Below are 15,844 nucleotides of genomic sequence, written 5' to 3'. Positions count from 1 at the left end.
CAAAACAATACACAATAAGTCATAAAGTTAAGTAAAAATACTAACGTATTTATTGTTAACACTCTGGATTGGACTTGTGATGTCTGAGTGGAGTGGTCATTTGTTACGTTAACTGGTCGAATGACACGGACACGTTTGTTACTGCATACTTTCTGATACGCTTCTGCCTCGGAGCCTTTGTAAGTAATGCGCAACTATGATGATTTTCTATTGACAAATGCGCTGTTTTACACTGCAATATTGATCAATTATTACTACCTATGTCTAGCTTGTGTGCTAGTGTGGGCTTAGCTTTTGTGTAGCTGCTAGCTCCTTGTTACCTATATGGCCTACCATGTTTACCTTTTGTAAATGGCTTAACTAAAACACAAGACACTTGTTTTTTTTGCTGATATCGGTCCGATATCAGCAGCAGCCGTGCAGAAACTAAGTGGATGTATTTAAAGTTCCACTCCATGAGGTCCAAATGTATCAGTTTTAATTAGTCGATACTGATGTGCGCCGATTTATGCTGTAATATCGATTCTCAAATCAAAATATCGATACTTCTGATGAGTTATTTGAGATAATGTAAATCACTAACAGGAACACAGAGTAAAAAAGGACGTGCACTTGAGAATGAGGATGTTTTTGATGAGTGTTATTTTGCTCATGTAAATGTCACGTTAACTGGTTGAATGACGCGGACACGTTTGTTACCGGATACTTTCTAATACGCTTCTGCCTCGTTGGTAATACACATCTATTTTAGGGCTCATTTCCTTTTGGATGCTTTGAAACACCATTTTCATCCACTTTGTAGGATTTGGACAGAGCGGCTAATTTATGGATTTTTCTTCGCTGATGGCAATAATACAAATAATGTAATTAAAAACACAAAACAAAACAAAAACCCTGAAAGGGTGTTGTATTGTTTGTGCTATTTCGCCATCTTTTGGACACATTTGTTCATTGCAGGTGCTGCAGCGTCCTTCCATTCATCAGTAGTGCTTTTTTTTTCTTTCTTAACCGGAACGTTGTTCAGTCTTCTAGCCGTCCATAACGTGTCTACTCGTATTGATCCTTCATTCATAACACCGAGCAACGTTTTTAAGTTTTACAATATAACTAAAACTGTTTATACCTACTCAACCGTACCATGTGTGACGTCTGTAGGAGTGTTTTCATGCATATTTGTACGTGCTATAACAATGTAATGAAGCTAGCGTTGGTAGCATTAGCTAATATGCTAACACGTTTACGAGTGTTAGTATTATGAGCTGACAATGGCATTCTTTTTTTGTATTGTTTCACTTTCACAAATCCCTCAGTAAATTCACCAAAAACGTCACCGTGGAGTTATTGAGTCTGTTTAGCTGATTGGAGAGCAAGCTTCCGGAGCTAGTGGGTCCGTGATGATGACTTCTGTTTTGTTTGATCAGCCGTTTTACTGCCGTGTTACAGGCACCGTTTGGAAACAATTAAGGTATGTAAATAAACATGTACATGATATTTATGTGTAAATAACGTATTTCACAACGTATACAGTATATCTGCGGCTTATAGTACGGTGTGGCTAATATATATTGGGGGGGAAAAATATTCTAGAATTTAGTGGGTGTGGCTTTATAGTCCAAAAAATATGGTAAATAATAATAATAATAATACATTTTACTTATAAGGCACCTTTCTGGGCTCTCAAGGACACCGTACAAAATCAAAACAATAAAATAAATTGGATAAAAACAACAACAACAACAAAGATCGATAAGATTTACAATGAATAAGCAGTCAGGAATAGGTGTGTTTTGAGTCTTGATTTGAAGAGGGATATTGAGTCTAAGTTACTTAGACTTAGACTTAGACTCTGTCTTGTATTTATTATGTCATGAGACATGTTTTTATTTGAAATGCACAACTTTTAACATTTTAGCAGACATATTAGGGTATGTTTGCACACAGTATCGGCTCGGTATCGCCGATCTCAGCCTGAATTTTACTCGGTAAAAAAAAAAATTAAAAAAAAAAATAAAATATATATATATATATATATATATATATATATATATATATATATATATATATATATATATATATATATATATATATATATATATATATATATATATATATATATATATATATATATCGCAACAGAATATAAATCAAAGCTTTTTTATATTAGCAGGAATCATACACACTTTTAAAGTTGAGGGCCTAGTGGGCCGAGTCATACCAAAGACTTTAAAAAAATGGGACCCATTACCTCCCTGCTTGGCACTCAGCATCAAGGGTTAGAATTGGGGGTTAAATCACCAAAAATGATCCCCGGGCGTGGCCACCGCTGCTGCTCACTGCTCCCCTCAACTCCCAGGGGGTGATCAAAGGTGATGGGTCAAATGCAGAGAATAATTTCGCCACACCTCGTGTGCGTGTGACTATCATTGGTACTTTAACTTTAACTTAAAGTACCACTGATACCAGCCTGAATTGTACTCGGTATTGGATCGGAATGAAAACCAGTGATATCGCACATCACTATTAATCTTAGCAACAGAATTTAAATCAAAGCTTTTTTCTAATGGAATATTCAATGCAATCGTGGCAGCCCTAGTTTATTACCGTAGTTGCGTATGTGATGGCGAAGACGCACGTTTAGCGTCAAAATGTGAATACCGACAGATATTCCCATTTTTAACGCCAGTCGCTATGGCAACGTTCGTGTACGTAATTGAGAAGTTAACACAACTTCCAATCTCCTGAGTGATGAGGTCTTTTTTTAGCCTCGCCTTTAATTGACTTTGTCATTTGAAGACGCCGAGTTGAAACTGTCGTGAGTTTAATTATTGTATGGAGAGATACTGATATAGTAAGGCCGGGAGACGAAACGATACCAGCATATATCGCCGTAGACACGTAATGGATGTTTTTAAAAAATGCATTCGATAAAACATTCTATTTTTTTTTTCCTTTCTACTTTGTCGGAAGAAGTGACACACTAACAGCCAATCAGGTAACAGAAATAACTAACAAACTTGTTGTTTTGCATGGAGTAAGACGAGAAAGTGAAAGTGAAGAAATTGTGGATAAAAGAGGAATAGTCACCTGGACAGTATAGCACTTTTTTTGGGATATTTTTAAAAACAGACCGCAGTCAGATCAATGTGGTCTGTCAATGAGCCGCGCTCACCCTTTAGAGCGGTGTTTTTCAACCACTGTGCCGCGGCACACTAGTGTGCCGTGAGATACAGTCTGGTGTGCCGTGGGAGATTATGTCATTTCACCTAATTGGGTTAAAAACATTTTATGCAAACCAGTAATTATAATCTGCAAATAATGTGCCGTTGTTGAGTGAAAAGGCATCCAAGCTTAGGGCTGGCTATGCAGAATGAAACTAAAACTGAACTGGCTGCAAAGTCAACAAAAACAGAATGCTGGACGACAGCAAAGACTTACGGCGTGTGGAGCAGACGGCGTCCACAAAGTACGTCCGTACATGACAATCAACAATGTCCACACAAAGTAGGATAGCGTCCGCACAACTTAAGTATTCTTGATTGCTAAATCAAAGCAGGTGTGGGGGAATGTTCAAGGAAGACATGAAATTGCTACAGGAAAATACCAACAAAACAGGAAAAGCCACCAAAATAGGAGCGCAGGACAAGAACTAAAACACTACACACAGGAAAACACCAACAACCTTCAAATAAGTCAGGGCGTGATGTGACAGGTGGTGACAGTACACCTACTTTGAGACAAGAGCTATATTGATGCATACTAGGTTATGGTTTAAAGCAGGGGTCCCCAAACTTTTTGACTCGGGGGCCACATTGGGTTAAAACAATTTGTTCGGGGGCCGGGCTGTATATATATATATATATATATATATATATATATATATATATATATATATATATATATATATATATATATATATATATATATATATATATACACACATATTTTATATATATGATATATATATAAATTATATATATATATATATATATATATATATATATATATATATTAGATATGCATATATATATATATATATATATATATATATATATATATATATATATATAACATATATATATATATATATATATATATATATATATATATATACATATATATTAGATATATATATATAAATTATATATATATATATATATATATATATATATATATGTATATATATATATATATATATATATATATATATATATATATATATATATATATATATATATATATATATATATATATATATATATATATATATATATATATATATATATATATATATATATATATATATATATATATATATATATATATATATAGCGCACTTTCCGCGCGCGCGATGATGTCACGTTATCGGTGAGAAAATGCATTTTTAGACAATATGATTTGCCTGAGCGGCTAGGAGACACCGTGAGTAGCAAGCGGTACAAAGTAGATCAGAAAAAAAAAATATAAAAAAAAAAAAAAAGAAATATATATATATTTTTTTTAATATTTGGGACTTCCCGCGGGCCTGATTTTGGACGCTGGTGGGCCGGATCCGGCCCGTGGGCCGTAGTTTGGGGACCCCTGGTTTAAAGTCATATCCAACAATTGCAAGAACGACTTTTTAATTGTCAATATCGGCTGCTGAGTTTAATTTTTCAACGATTTCTGCTAGTGGTGTGCCTCGGGATTTTTTTCAAAGAAAAAAATGTACTTTTGCTCAGAAAAGGTTGAAAAACACTGCTTTAGAGCATCGCTCTAAACCTGCAGAAAATACTTATTTTCAGGTTTCTCTATGTTTACATTGTCACACTTTTTTGTTGCACTTTATTAAGCATTTCGGACATATTCCTTATTTTTTAACCGTCATTTTAAGACCTTTTTGTTAAGTGTTTTTAATGGGATTTTACAATTCAGTTTACATTGTTGGAGTGTTTATCCATGCTTTTGTTGACATTTCCTTTCTGCCTTGACATCTGACAGGATTACAATCAGAGTTCAGTTTAGTTTAGTCTTTATTTGAAGGGACAATGCACAGAAACATTAAGCTCAAAGACAAATATGTTCTGTACCAGATTATAGCTTAATAGCTCATTTCCATCTGCAGTCCCTGGCTACCTAAATTAAAGGGATACAAAAACCATGCAACACAATTATGACAATAAAATCATACTATAGCATGTAATCAAATTAAGAAAAGTCATGGACACATACTTAATATACAATACAACCACACCTCATTTACATCATCACACAAAGACAATACATGCTCTTGTTCACATCTCTCATCATTTGTAAAAACAACCATGATTTTAACAGACACACTGTTAGAATAATTGTTTGTAAGTTATCACAAAAAAAGTTGTGTTGAAACGAGTTCCCGGCAAAAGGACAGGGGCTGTCTTTGGGGCCTACCAGGAGGAAGGCTCGTAAAACTCCACTGTGACTTCAAAGCGGACAGACGGCAGGATCTGCCCAATTTCCAGACGAACTCTTTTTGAAGTATTTTACGAACCCTTTTTGAACTATTTTATGGAACCCTTTTTGAACCTTTTCTTTTGAACTGTTCGGTAACCAAAGGCAACGCTGTTTACGACCCACTTCCCTCTGGAAGCAGCTGTGGTCAGGTGGGGGGAGAAAGTCAAATAAAGAAGGAGGAGTGCAATCGTTTGGCAGAGCGTGGGTGACACTGTAAGACAGGGGTGTCCAAAGTGCGGCCCGGGGGCCATTTGCGGACCGCAGCTAATTGTTGACCAGCCCTCCACACATTCTGGAAATGCTATTGCAAACATTTTTAAATAATTTAAAAAAGTGGAATGAGGTGAAATCTCACGAGAGAAAGTTGCAATGTTGATACAAAGGTTTTTTTCTTTTGTCTTTATTTTTCTTTTCTTGGTATTGCTCCCAAAAAAAATGTGTTTTTCAAAAATGAATGTTATAATGAATTATTGGCCTATTCAAGGCTCCAATTACTTAAAATATTTCACTTTAAAATGTTTTTGTGGAAAATATTGCATATGTGGTTGCGGTATAAAAACAACGTTTTCTTTGACAAAAGAGCATAAAACAACCAAAATAATAGTTCAAACGTAAAATCGACAGATATGTCTGAGGTTGATCTCGTAACTTAAGTGTTGAAAGTAAAACAAATAATAATAAAAATGTATCACTTTATGAGTGGGGGACCTTTTAGATCCCAAAGATATTTAGTGGGATTTTATTTATCTTTTCACTGTGACTGATTACTCAGAAATAATAATACATTTAAATCAATGGTGTCCTGCATTATTGATCTTTTGAGGAATCCAATGACTTCACATCAAACATTGCTTTCTGAATGTTTTGGGCTGTGGGGGAAATACTGCATATTTCAGTTTTACTATGAAAAACAAAGTTGTCTTTGACAGAAAAGGCATAAAACCTTTTTTAATTTTATTTTATTTATTTTTTTACTTTATATCAACCTGAAGTTGATATAGAGATTTACTGTAAGCGTTACATTAAAAATTAAAATAATAATTTGACTTATTTTTAACATGTTAATGACGGAGACTTATGGTCCCCGGGAGCCCTAAAAGTAAAAACAAAACAAAAAAATCCATATATTTTGTTTTGGTTTGAAAATGAAACATTTCAAAGCCACGCCCCCTCCAGCTCAATGCGGACCTGAGTGGGGACAGCCGTTCTCACGTCCGCTTTCCCACAATATAAACAGCTTGCCTGCCCAATGACGTCGTAACATCTACTGCTTTTAGAGAGTAGAGTGCACAACAAGGAGAGTTCTTGGTTTCTTATGTGGGTTTATTGTTAGGGAGTTTCATTAACGTCCTCCCAGCGCGGTACCAACACACAACAACAGCAGTCACGTTTAGTCTACCGTAAAGCAGTTCGTCTGCAGTAAACAGCAATGTTGTGACACTCTTAAACAGGACAATACTGCCATCTACTGGATAGCCTGCAGAACACTGAAATTCAAGTATTTTATTTATATGTATGTATAATAAAATAAATAAAATTTAAAAAAAAAAATATATATATATATATATATATATATATATATATATATATATATATATATATATATATATATATATATATATATATATATATATATATATATATATATATATATATATATATATATATACCGTAATTTCCGGACTATAAGCCGCACCAGCTAAATTTAGGGGAAAATACAGATTGCTCCATATATAAGCCGCACCCGACTATAAGCCGCAGGGTTTTGATGTGTAATTACCGTAGTATATAGGGGTTCCTGCTACCACGGAGGGGATTGTCGGGACAGATATGACTGTTTGGGAACGCAAAGCGTCCCATTTATTAACTATAAATCTTTCAATCGTTCAATCAAACTTTCACATCTTTGACATGGCGAACAGCATTCGTGCAGAGTACAAATAATACAACGGTGCAAAGTAATACAAAGTGCTCGCATGTACGTTATCAAAATAACCAGCCTACCGGTATATGAAAAGTCAGTCTTTAATCATTGTGTCATCGTCTTCCTCCTGCGTACTAAAACCACCAAAACCCTCTTCGTCGGTGTCGGAGAAGAACAGGCCGTAAATAAGCCGCACCCTTGTATAAGCCGCAGGGACCAGAACGAGGGGGAAAAGTAGCGGCTTACAGTCTGGAAATTACGGTATATATATATATAATATATATATATATATATATATATATATATATATATATATATATATATATATATATATATATATATATATATATATATATATATATATATATAAATATATATATATATATATATATATATATATATATATATATATATATATATATATATATATATATATATATATATATATAGAATTCACTGAAAGTCAAGTATTTCATACATATATATGTATATATTATATATATATATATATATATATGTATGAAATACTTGATTTGGTGAATTCTAGCTGTAAATATACTCTCTTCTTAACCACGCCCTTAGCCACTCCCCCCGCCCCAAACACCCCCCCCCCCCCTCCCCTACCCCCCGACCACGCCCCCCTCAACCCCTACCTCCCGATATCGGAGGTCTCAAGGTTGGCAAGTATGATATTGAGTCCAAATCGAATTCTTTGCCTCTTGTCTTGTTTAATAGATGTCATCAGTGTTTGAACCTGACACACACCTCACAATTTACAACAAAAATCCTCTCATGGATAAATATAATACACATTAAGTTGATGTGTCGAACATAGTGCCCGCCTTATTGACCGTGTGAGCAGCTTTGATTCCTCCAAAGCCACTTTTTAACTTCAATTGTGAATGAGTTCCCGGCGTTTCTGTTAAGACTTTTCAAGTTTGTTGTGAGAGGAAGGTTACGTTTAAAATAAATAGGTTTGCATTTAATTACATTTTTCTTCCGGTCCTTATTTTTAACCGATGGTAAAAAAAAAAAAAAAAAAAAAAAAAAAGATCACTAACTGATCATTTACATCAGGGGTCACCAACGCGGTGCCCGCGGGCACCAGGTAGCCCGTAAGGACCAGATGAGTAGCCCGCCGGCCTGTTCTAAAAATAGCTCATATAGCAGCACTTACCAGTGAGCTGCCTCTATTTTTAAAATTGTATTTATTTACTAGCAAGCTGGTCTCGCTTTGCCCGACATTTTTAATTCTAAGAGAGACAAAACTCAAATAGAATTTGAAAATCCAAGAAAATATATTAAAGACTTGGTCTTCACTTGTTTAAATAAATTCATTTTTTTTTTTTACTTTGCTTCTTATAACTTTCAGAAAGACAAATTTAGAGAAAAAATACAACCTTAAAAATGATTTTAGGATTTTTAAACACATATACCTTTTTACCTTTTAAATTCCTTCCTCTTCTTTCCTGACAATTTAAATCAATGTTCAAGTAAATGTTTTTTTTTTTATTGTAAAGAATAATAAATAAATTGTAATTTAATTCTTCATTTTAGCTTCTGTTTTTTCGACGAAGAATATTTGTGAAATATTTCTTCAAACTTATTATGATTAAAATTCCAAAAAATTATCCTGGCAAATCTAGAAAATCTGTAGAATCAAATTTAAATCTTATTTCAAAGTCTTTTGAATTTATGTTAAAATTTTTGTTCTGGAAAATCTAGAAAAAATAATGATTTGTCTTTGTTAGAAATATAGCTTGGTCCAATTTGTTATATATTCTAACAAAGTGTAGATTGGATTTTAACCTATTTAAAACATGTCATCAAAATTCTAAAATTAATCTTAATCAGGAAAAATTACTAACGATGTTCAATAAATTATTTTTTTAAGTTTTTGTCTTCTTTTTTTCGGTTGAATTTAGAATTTTAAAGATTCGAAATTGAAGATAAACTATGTTTCAAAATTTAATTGTCATTTTTTTCGTGTTTTCTCCTGTTTTAAACCGTTCAATTAAGTGTAAATGTCATTAATTATTAATAATAACATACAGTTAAAGGTAAATTGAGCAAATTGGCTATTTCTGGCAATTTATTTAAGTGTGTATCAAAATGGTAGCCCTTCGCATTAATCAGTATCCAAGAAGTAGCTCTTGGTTTCAAAAAGGTTGCTGACCCCTGATTTACATGTTGATACGGTATACCAGTGACAATACCCATAGCAGAGCGGGAGGGAGGCAACGATGGCGTCCTCACAGGTAAGACTTATTCCCCTGACGTGTGAACGCCGCTGAGACTAAAACACATTTCAAACACACGCAAGTCTGACGACGAGTACAAAAGGCTGCCTTGAAGCGTCTCCACTTCACAGGCGCAAACAAGAGGTAGTTGCAGTGGGCTCAGGCTAATTCCTGGGAGATGCAGAGCAAAGCTAAAGAGGCACAATCAGGAGCTTTTCGGCGCCGAGTGGCGAAGGGAAACTGACAGCTGACGGCGGAAACACACGTTTTCTGACGCCGCGGTTATGTAACGCAGAAAGGTCGCACTCGTGCGCGTTTGTCCCGTGGCGTTAGTGCACTGAGCGAGTGCACTGTACGTTTCGCTCATAAAGCTAACGAGAGTTAAAAACAAAATGGTTGTCAAAGAAGATGACAACTGCCGGTTTTAGAACACTAGTCAGAGATCCTCTATATGACAGGACTCCAGACGGATTTGAGACCTTCGGAAAAAACACTGGCCAAAGATCCGATAAAACACTTGTCTTTACGGATAAACTGCAAAAACACTCGAGTCAAAGATCCTATATGACATGGCTCCTGCTATTTGTAAGGACATATTGAAAAAATACACTAGTCAAAGATCCTCTATATGACAGGAATATTGCTGTTTCTGAAAACCTACCGCAAAAAACATTGTCGTCAAAGATCCTCTATAAGACATGACTATTGCTGTTTTTTTTAAGAACTACTCACACAAGTCAAAGATCCGATAAAACACTGTCTTTACGGATATACTGCAAAAACACTCGTGTCAAAGATCCTCTATATGATACGACTACTGCTGTTGGTGAGGAACAACTGAAAACAAAAACGGTACTCAAAGATCTTGTGTATGACACGACGGCTGCTGTTTCTGAGGCTACTTCAAGAACACACAAGTCAAAGATCCTCTATATGACAGGGCTACTGCTGTTTTTGAGGAACTACTGAAAATAATGATAGTCAAAGATTCTCTATATGACATGGCTACTGCTGTTTTTGCGAACCTATTGAAAAACACACAAGTCAAAGATCCTCTATATGACAGGACTACTACTGTTTTAGGGTCGTAAAGGAAAAATAAACTAGTCAAAGATCATCTATATGACAGGAATATTGCTGTTTCTGAAAACCCACCGCAAAAAACACTGTCGTCAAAGATCCTCTAAGACATGACTACTACTGTTTTTTTTAAGAACTACTCACACAAGTCAAAGATCCGATAAAACACTGTCTTTACGGATATACTGCAAAAACACTCGAGTCAAAGATCCTCTATATGATACGACTACTGCTGTTGGTGAGGAACAACTGAAAAAAAAAAAGGTACTCAAAGATCTTGTATATGACACGACGGCTGCTGTTTCTGAGGCTACTTCAAGAACACACAAGTCAAAGATCGTCTATATGACATGACTAATGCTGTTTTTGAGGAACTACTGAAAAAATGATAGTCAAAGATTCTCTATATGACATGGCTACTGCTGTTTTTGTGAACCTGTTGAAAAACACACAAGTCAAAGATCCTCTATATGACAGGACTACTACTGTTTTAGGGTCGTAAAGGAAAAATAAACTAGTCAAAGATCCTCTATAAGACAGGAATATTGCTGTTTCTGAAAACCCACTGCAAAAAACACTGTCGTCAAAGATCCTCTAAGACATGACTACTGCTGTTTTTTTTAAGAACTACTCACACAAGTCAAAGATCCGATAAAACACTGTCTTTACGGATATACTGCAAAAACACTCGAGTCAAAGATCCTCTATATGATACGACTACTGCTGTTGGTGAGGAACAACTGAAAAAAAAAAAAACGGTACTCAAAGATCTTGTATATGACACGACGGCTGCTGTTTCTGAGGCTACTTCAAGAACACACAAGTCAAAGATCCTTTATATGACAGGACTACTGCTGTTTTTGAGGAACTACTGAAAACAATGATAGTCAAAGATCCTTTATATGACATGGCTACTGCTGTTTCTGAAGGCCTACTGCAAAAAAAAAAAACTGTTGTCAAAGATCCTCTATAAGACACAACTACTGCTGTTTTGAGGAACTACCTAAAAAAAACCTGATAGTCAACGATACTTTATATGACATGGCTACTGCTGTTTTTGAGGAACTACTGAAAACAATGATAGTCAAAGATCCTTTATATGACAGGACTACTGCTGTTTCTGAAGGCCTACTGCAAAAAAAAAACTGTTGTCAAAGATCCGCTATACGACACAACTACTGCTGTTTTGAGGAACTACCTAAAAAAAAAACTGATAGTCAACGATCCTTTATATGACATGGCTACTGCTGTTTTTGAAAACCTATTGAAAAACACACAAGTCAAAGATCCTCTATATGACAGGACTACTGCTGATTTAGGGTTGTAAAGGAAAATACATTAGTAAAATATCCTCTATATGCCAGGACCACTGCTGTATTGAAGTACTACTGAAAATAATGATAGTCAAAGTTCCTTTACATGACGTGGCTACTGCTGTTTTTGAGAACCTATTGAAAAAACCAAAGTCAAAGAGCCTCTATATGACAGAACTATTGCTATTTTAAGGTCGTAAAGGAAAAACACCCAAATCAAATATCCTCTATATGACAGGACTACTGTTGCTTTAAGATCGTAAAAGAAAAATACACTAGTCAAAGATCCTTTATATGACATGACTATTTCTATTTCTACTGCAAAAAACACTGTTGTCAAAGATCCCCTATAAGACAGAACTACTGCTGTTTTGAGGAACTGCTCAAAAGAAATGATAGTCAACGATCCTTTATATGACATGGCTACTGCTGTTTTTGAGAACCTATTGAAAAACACACAAGTCAAAGATCCTCTATATGACAGAACTACTGTTTTTTTAAGGCCGTAAAGGAAAAACAAGTCAAAGATCCTTTATATGACAGGACTACTGCTGTTTTAAGATCATAAAGGAAAAATACCCTGGTCAAAGATCCTCTATATGACAGGACTACTGCTGTTTCTGAAGGCCTACTGCAAAAAAAAACTGTTGTCAAAGATCCTCTATAAGACACAACTACTGCTGTTTTGAGGAACTACCTAAAAAAAATGATAGTCAACGATCCTTTATATGACATGGCTACTGCTGTTTTTGAGAACCTATTGAAAAACACACAAGTCAAAGATCCTCTATATGACAGGACTACTGCTGATTTAGGGTTGTAAAGGAAAATACATTAGTAAAATATCCTCTATATGCCAGGACTACTGCTGTTTTGAAGAACTACTGAAAATATTGATAGTCAAAGTTCCTTTATATGACATGGCTACTGCTGGTTTTGCGAACCTATTGAAAAACACACAAGTCAAAGATCGTCTATATGACAGAACTATTGCTATTTTAACGTTACAAAGGAAAAACACCCAAATCAAATATCCTCTATATGACAGGACTACTGTTGCTTTAAGATGGTAAAATAAAAATACACTCGTCAAAGATCCTTTATATGACATGAATATTGCTATTTCTGAAGGCCTACTGCATGAACACTGTTGTCAAAGATCCTCTATAAGACAGAACTACTGCTGTTTTGAGGAACTACTCAAAAATAAAATATAGTCAAATATCCTTTATATGACATGGCTACTGCTGTTTTTGCGAACCTATTGAAAAACACACAAGTCAAAGATCCTCTATATGACAGAACTACTGTTGTTTTAAGGCCGTAAAGGAAAAACAAGTCAAAGATCCTTTATATGACAGGACTACTGCTGTTTTAAGATCATAAAGGAAAAATACCCTGGTCAAAGATCCTCTATATAACATGACTACTGCTGTTTCTGAAGGCCTACTGCAAAAAAAACTGTTGTCAAAGATCCTCTATAAGACACAACTACTGCTGTTTTGAGGAACTACCTAAAAAAAACCTGATAGTCAACGATCCTTTATATGACATGGCTACTGCTGTTTTTGAGAACCTATTGAAAAACACACAAGTCAAAGATCCTCTATATGACAGGACGACTGCTGTTTTAGGGTTGTAAAGGAAAATACATTAGTAAAATATCCTCTATATGCCAGGACTACTGCTGTTTTGAAGAACTACTGAAAATAATTATAGTCAAAGTTCCTTTATATGACATAGCTACTGCTGTTTTTGAGAACCTATTGAAAAAAACAAAGTCAAAGATCGTCTATATGACAGAACTATTGCTATTTTAACGTCGTGAAGGAAAAACACCCAAATCAAATATCCTCTATATGACAGGACTACTGTTGCTTTAAGATCGTAAAAGAAAAATACATTAGTCAAAGATCCTTTATATTACATGACTATTTCTATTTCTACTGCAAAAAACACTGTTGTCAAAGATCCTCTATAAGACACAACTACTGCTGTTTTGAGGAACTGCTCAAAAGAAATGATAGTCAACGATCCTTTATATGACATGGCTACTGCTGTTTTTGAGAACCTATTGAAAAACACACAAGTCAAAGATCCTCTATATGACAGAACTACTGTTGTTTTAAGGTCGTAAAGGAAAAACACACAAGTCAAAGATCCTCTATATGACAGGACTACTGCTGTTTTGAGGTCGTAAAGGAAAAATACACCGGTCAAAGATCCTCTATATGACAGAACTACTGTTGTTTTAAGGTCGTAAAGGAAAAATACACCGGTCAAAGATCCTGTATTTGACAGGTTTACTGCTGTATTGAAAGACATGCTAATCAAACACCATCTTGCAGTTGAAGAAAAACGACCGCAGACACACTCGTCAAAGAGTCTTTATACGACAAGAGTGCTTTGCTGTTTCTTTGTCCGAGGCGGTCTTTGCCTAATGTGTTGCACACGCGAGGATGCGGCGACTTGGCAATTTCTTTGCCACCGAGTGTTCCGAGCCGCTTGCTGGAGACACAGCGAGGGTCCCGAGGAAGCATCATTTGCTCACAGCGGGGCGACGCAGGCGAGACAAACCGAGGACCGCCAGACACAAACGGCGTATCCGCGCGAGCGCTTCAAATGAAGGTCGGACCCTCAATCTCATCTCTTCTTCTCAGGAAGACAAACTAGTGGGGGGGCGTTTCCTGCTTTATGCACGAGTCACACGGATCTTGTTCGTGCTCAATTTATGCACATGGATACGGGGGAGGACCACAACAAAAACATGGCTTGCTATGTTTTTCACTATAATCGCTGCGCTAATGAAGGAAACATTTCAAAATGAAGTGTAAATTAAAGTGACGACCTTCAGGTAGGGCTGGGCCATACAAGGCTATCAAAATATATCGCGATACAAACGTAATCGATATCAATAAAGGATGCGTTCGGTAAAACGTTTTTTTTTCCCCCTTCTTTGTCGTAAGAAAGCGGAAGTGGCGTTGCATGGAGAAAGGCTGGTGACCGAGCAAAGCTGGTAGTAATCACTGATCAGAGGGAGCGACGTGCTATCATCCAATCAGGTACCAGTATCAACTATTAGGTTTGGTTGCGCCATCATGTTGATTCTCTGCATGGAGTGAGAAGAGAAAGTAAAAGTGAAAAAATTGTGGATAAAACAGGAAAAGTCACATCGACTGTGTGGCAGTTTTTTTTTAAACAGACCATGGTCAGACCACACAGTCAAAGATCCTTTATATGACATGACTATTGCTATTTCAGAAGACCTACTGCAAAAAAACACTGTCGTCAAAGATCCTCTATAAGAGAGAACTACTGCTGTTTTGAAGAACTACTGAAAATAATGACAGTCAAAGATCCTATAATGACATGGCTCCTGCGGTTTTTGAGAACCTATTGAAAAAACACACAAGTCAAAGATCCTCTACATGACAGGACTGTTGCTATTTCAGAAGACCTACTGCAAAAAACACTGTCGTCAAAGATCCTCTATAAGACAGAACTATTGCTGTTGTGAGGAACTACTAAAAAAATGTGTCAAAGATCCTTTATATGACATGGCTACTGCTGGTTTTGCGAACCTATTGAAAAACACACAAGTCAAAGATCCTCTATATGACAGAACTACTGTTGTTTTAAGGCCGTAAAGGAAAAACAAGTCAAAGACCCTTTATATGACAGGACTACTGCTTTTTTAAGATCATAAAGGAAAAATACCCTGGTCAAAGATCCTCTATATAACAGGACTACTGTTGTTTCTGAAGGCGTACTGCAAAAAAAAAACTGTTGTCAAAGATCCTCTATAAGACACAACT

The 15,844-nt window shown here is 35.6% G+C and overlaps 1 protein-coding gene across 4 annotated transcripts in view; it reads right to left on the bottom strand.

The window, feature by feature from the left end:
* The window catches only part of LOC133651096 (cell adhesion molecule 1-like), a 1,249,207-nt gene that overhangs the window by 965,338 nt on the left and 268,025 nt on the right, over positions 1-15,844 (bottom strand). The gene's annotated exons all lie outside the window — the stretch shown is intronic.

Source organism: Entelurus aequoreus, linkage group LG05 (assembly GCF_033978785.1).
Source record: "Entelurus aequoreus isolate RoL-2023_Sb linkage group LG05, RoL_Eaeq_v1.1, whole genome shotgun sequence".
NCBI classification, from domain to species: domain Eukaryota; kingdom Metazoa; phylum Chordata; class Actinopteri; order Syngnathiformes; family Syngnathidae; genus Entelurus; species Entelurus aequoreus.
The sequence above is the reverse complement of the archived record's forward strand: the minus strand, read 5'-3'. Positions and strand labels throughout refer to the sequence as shown.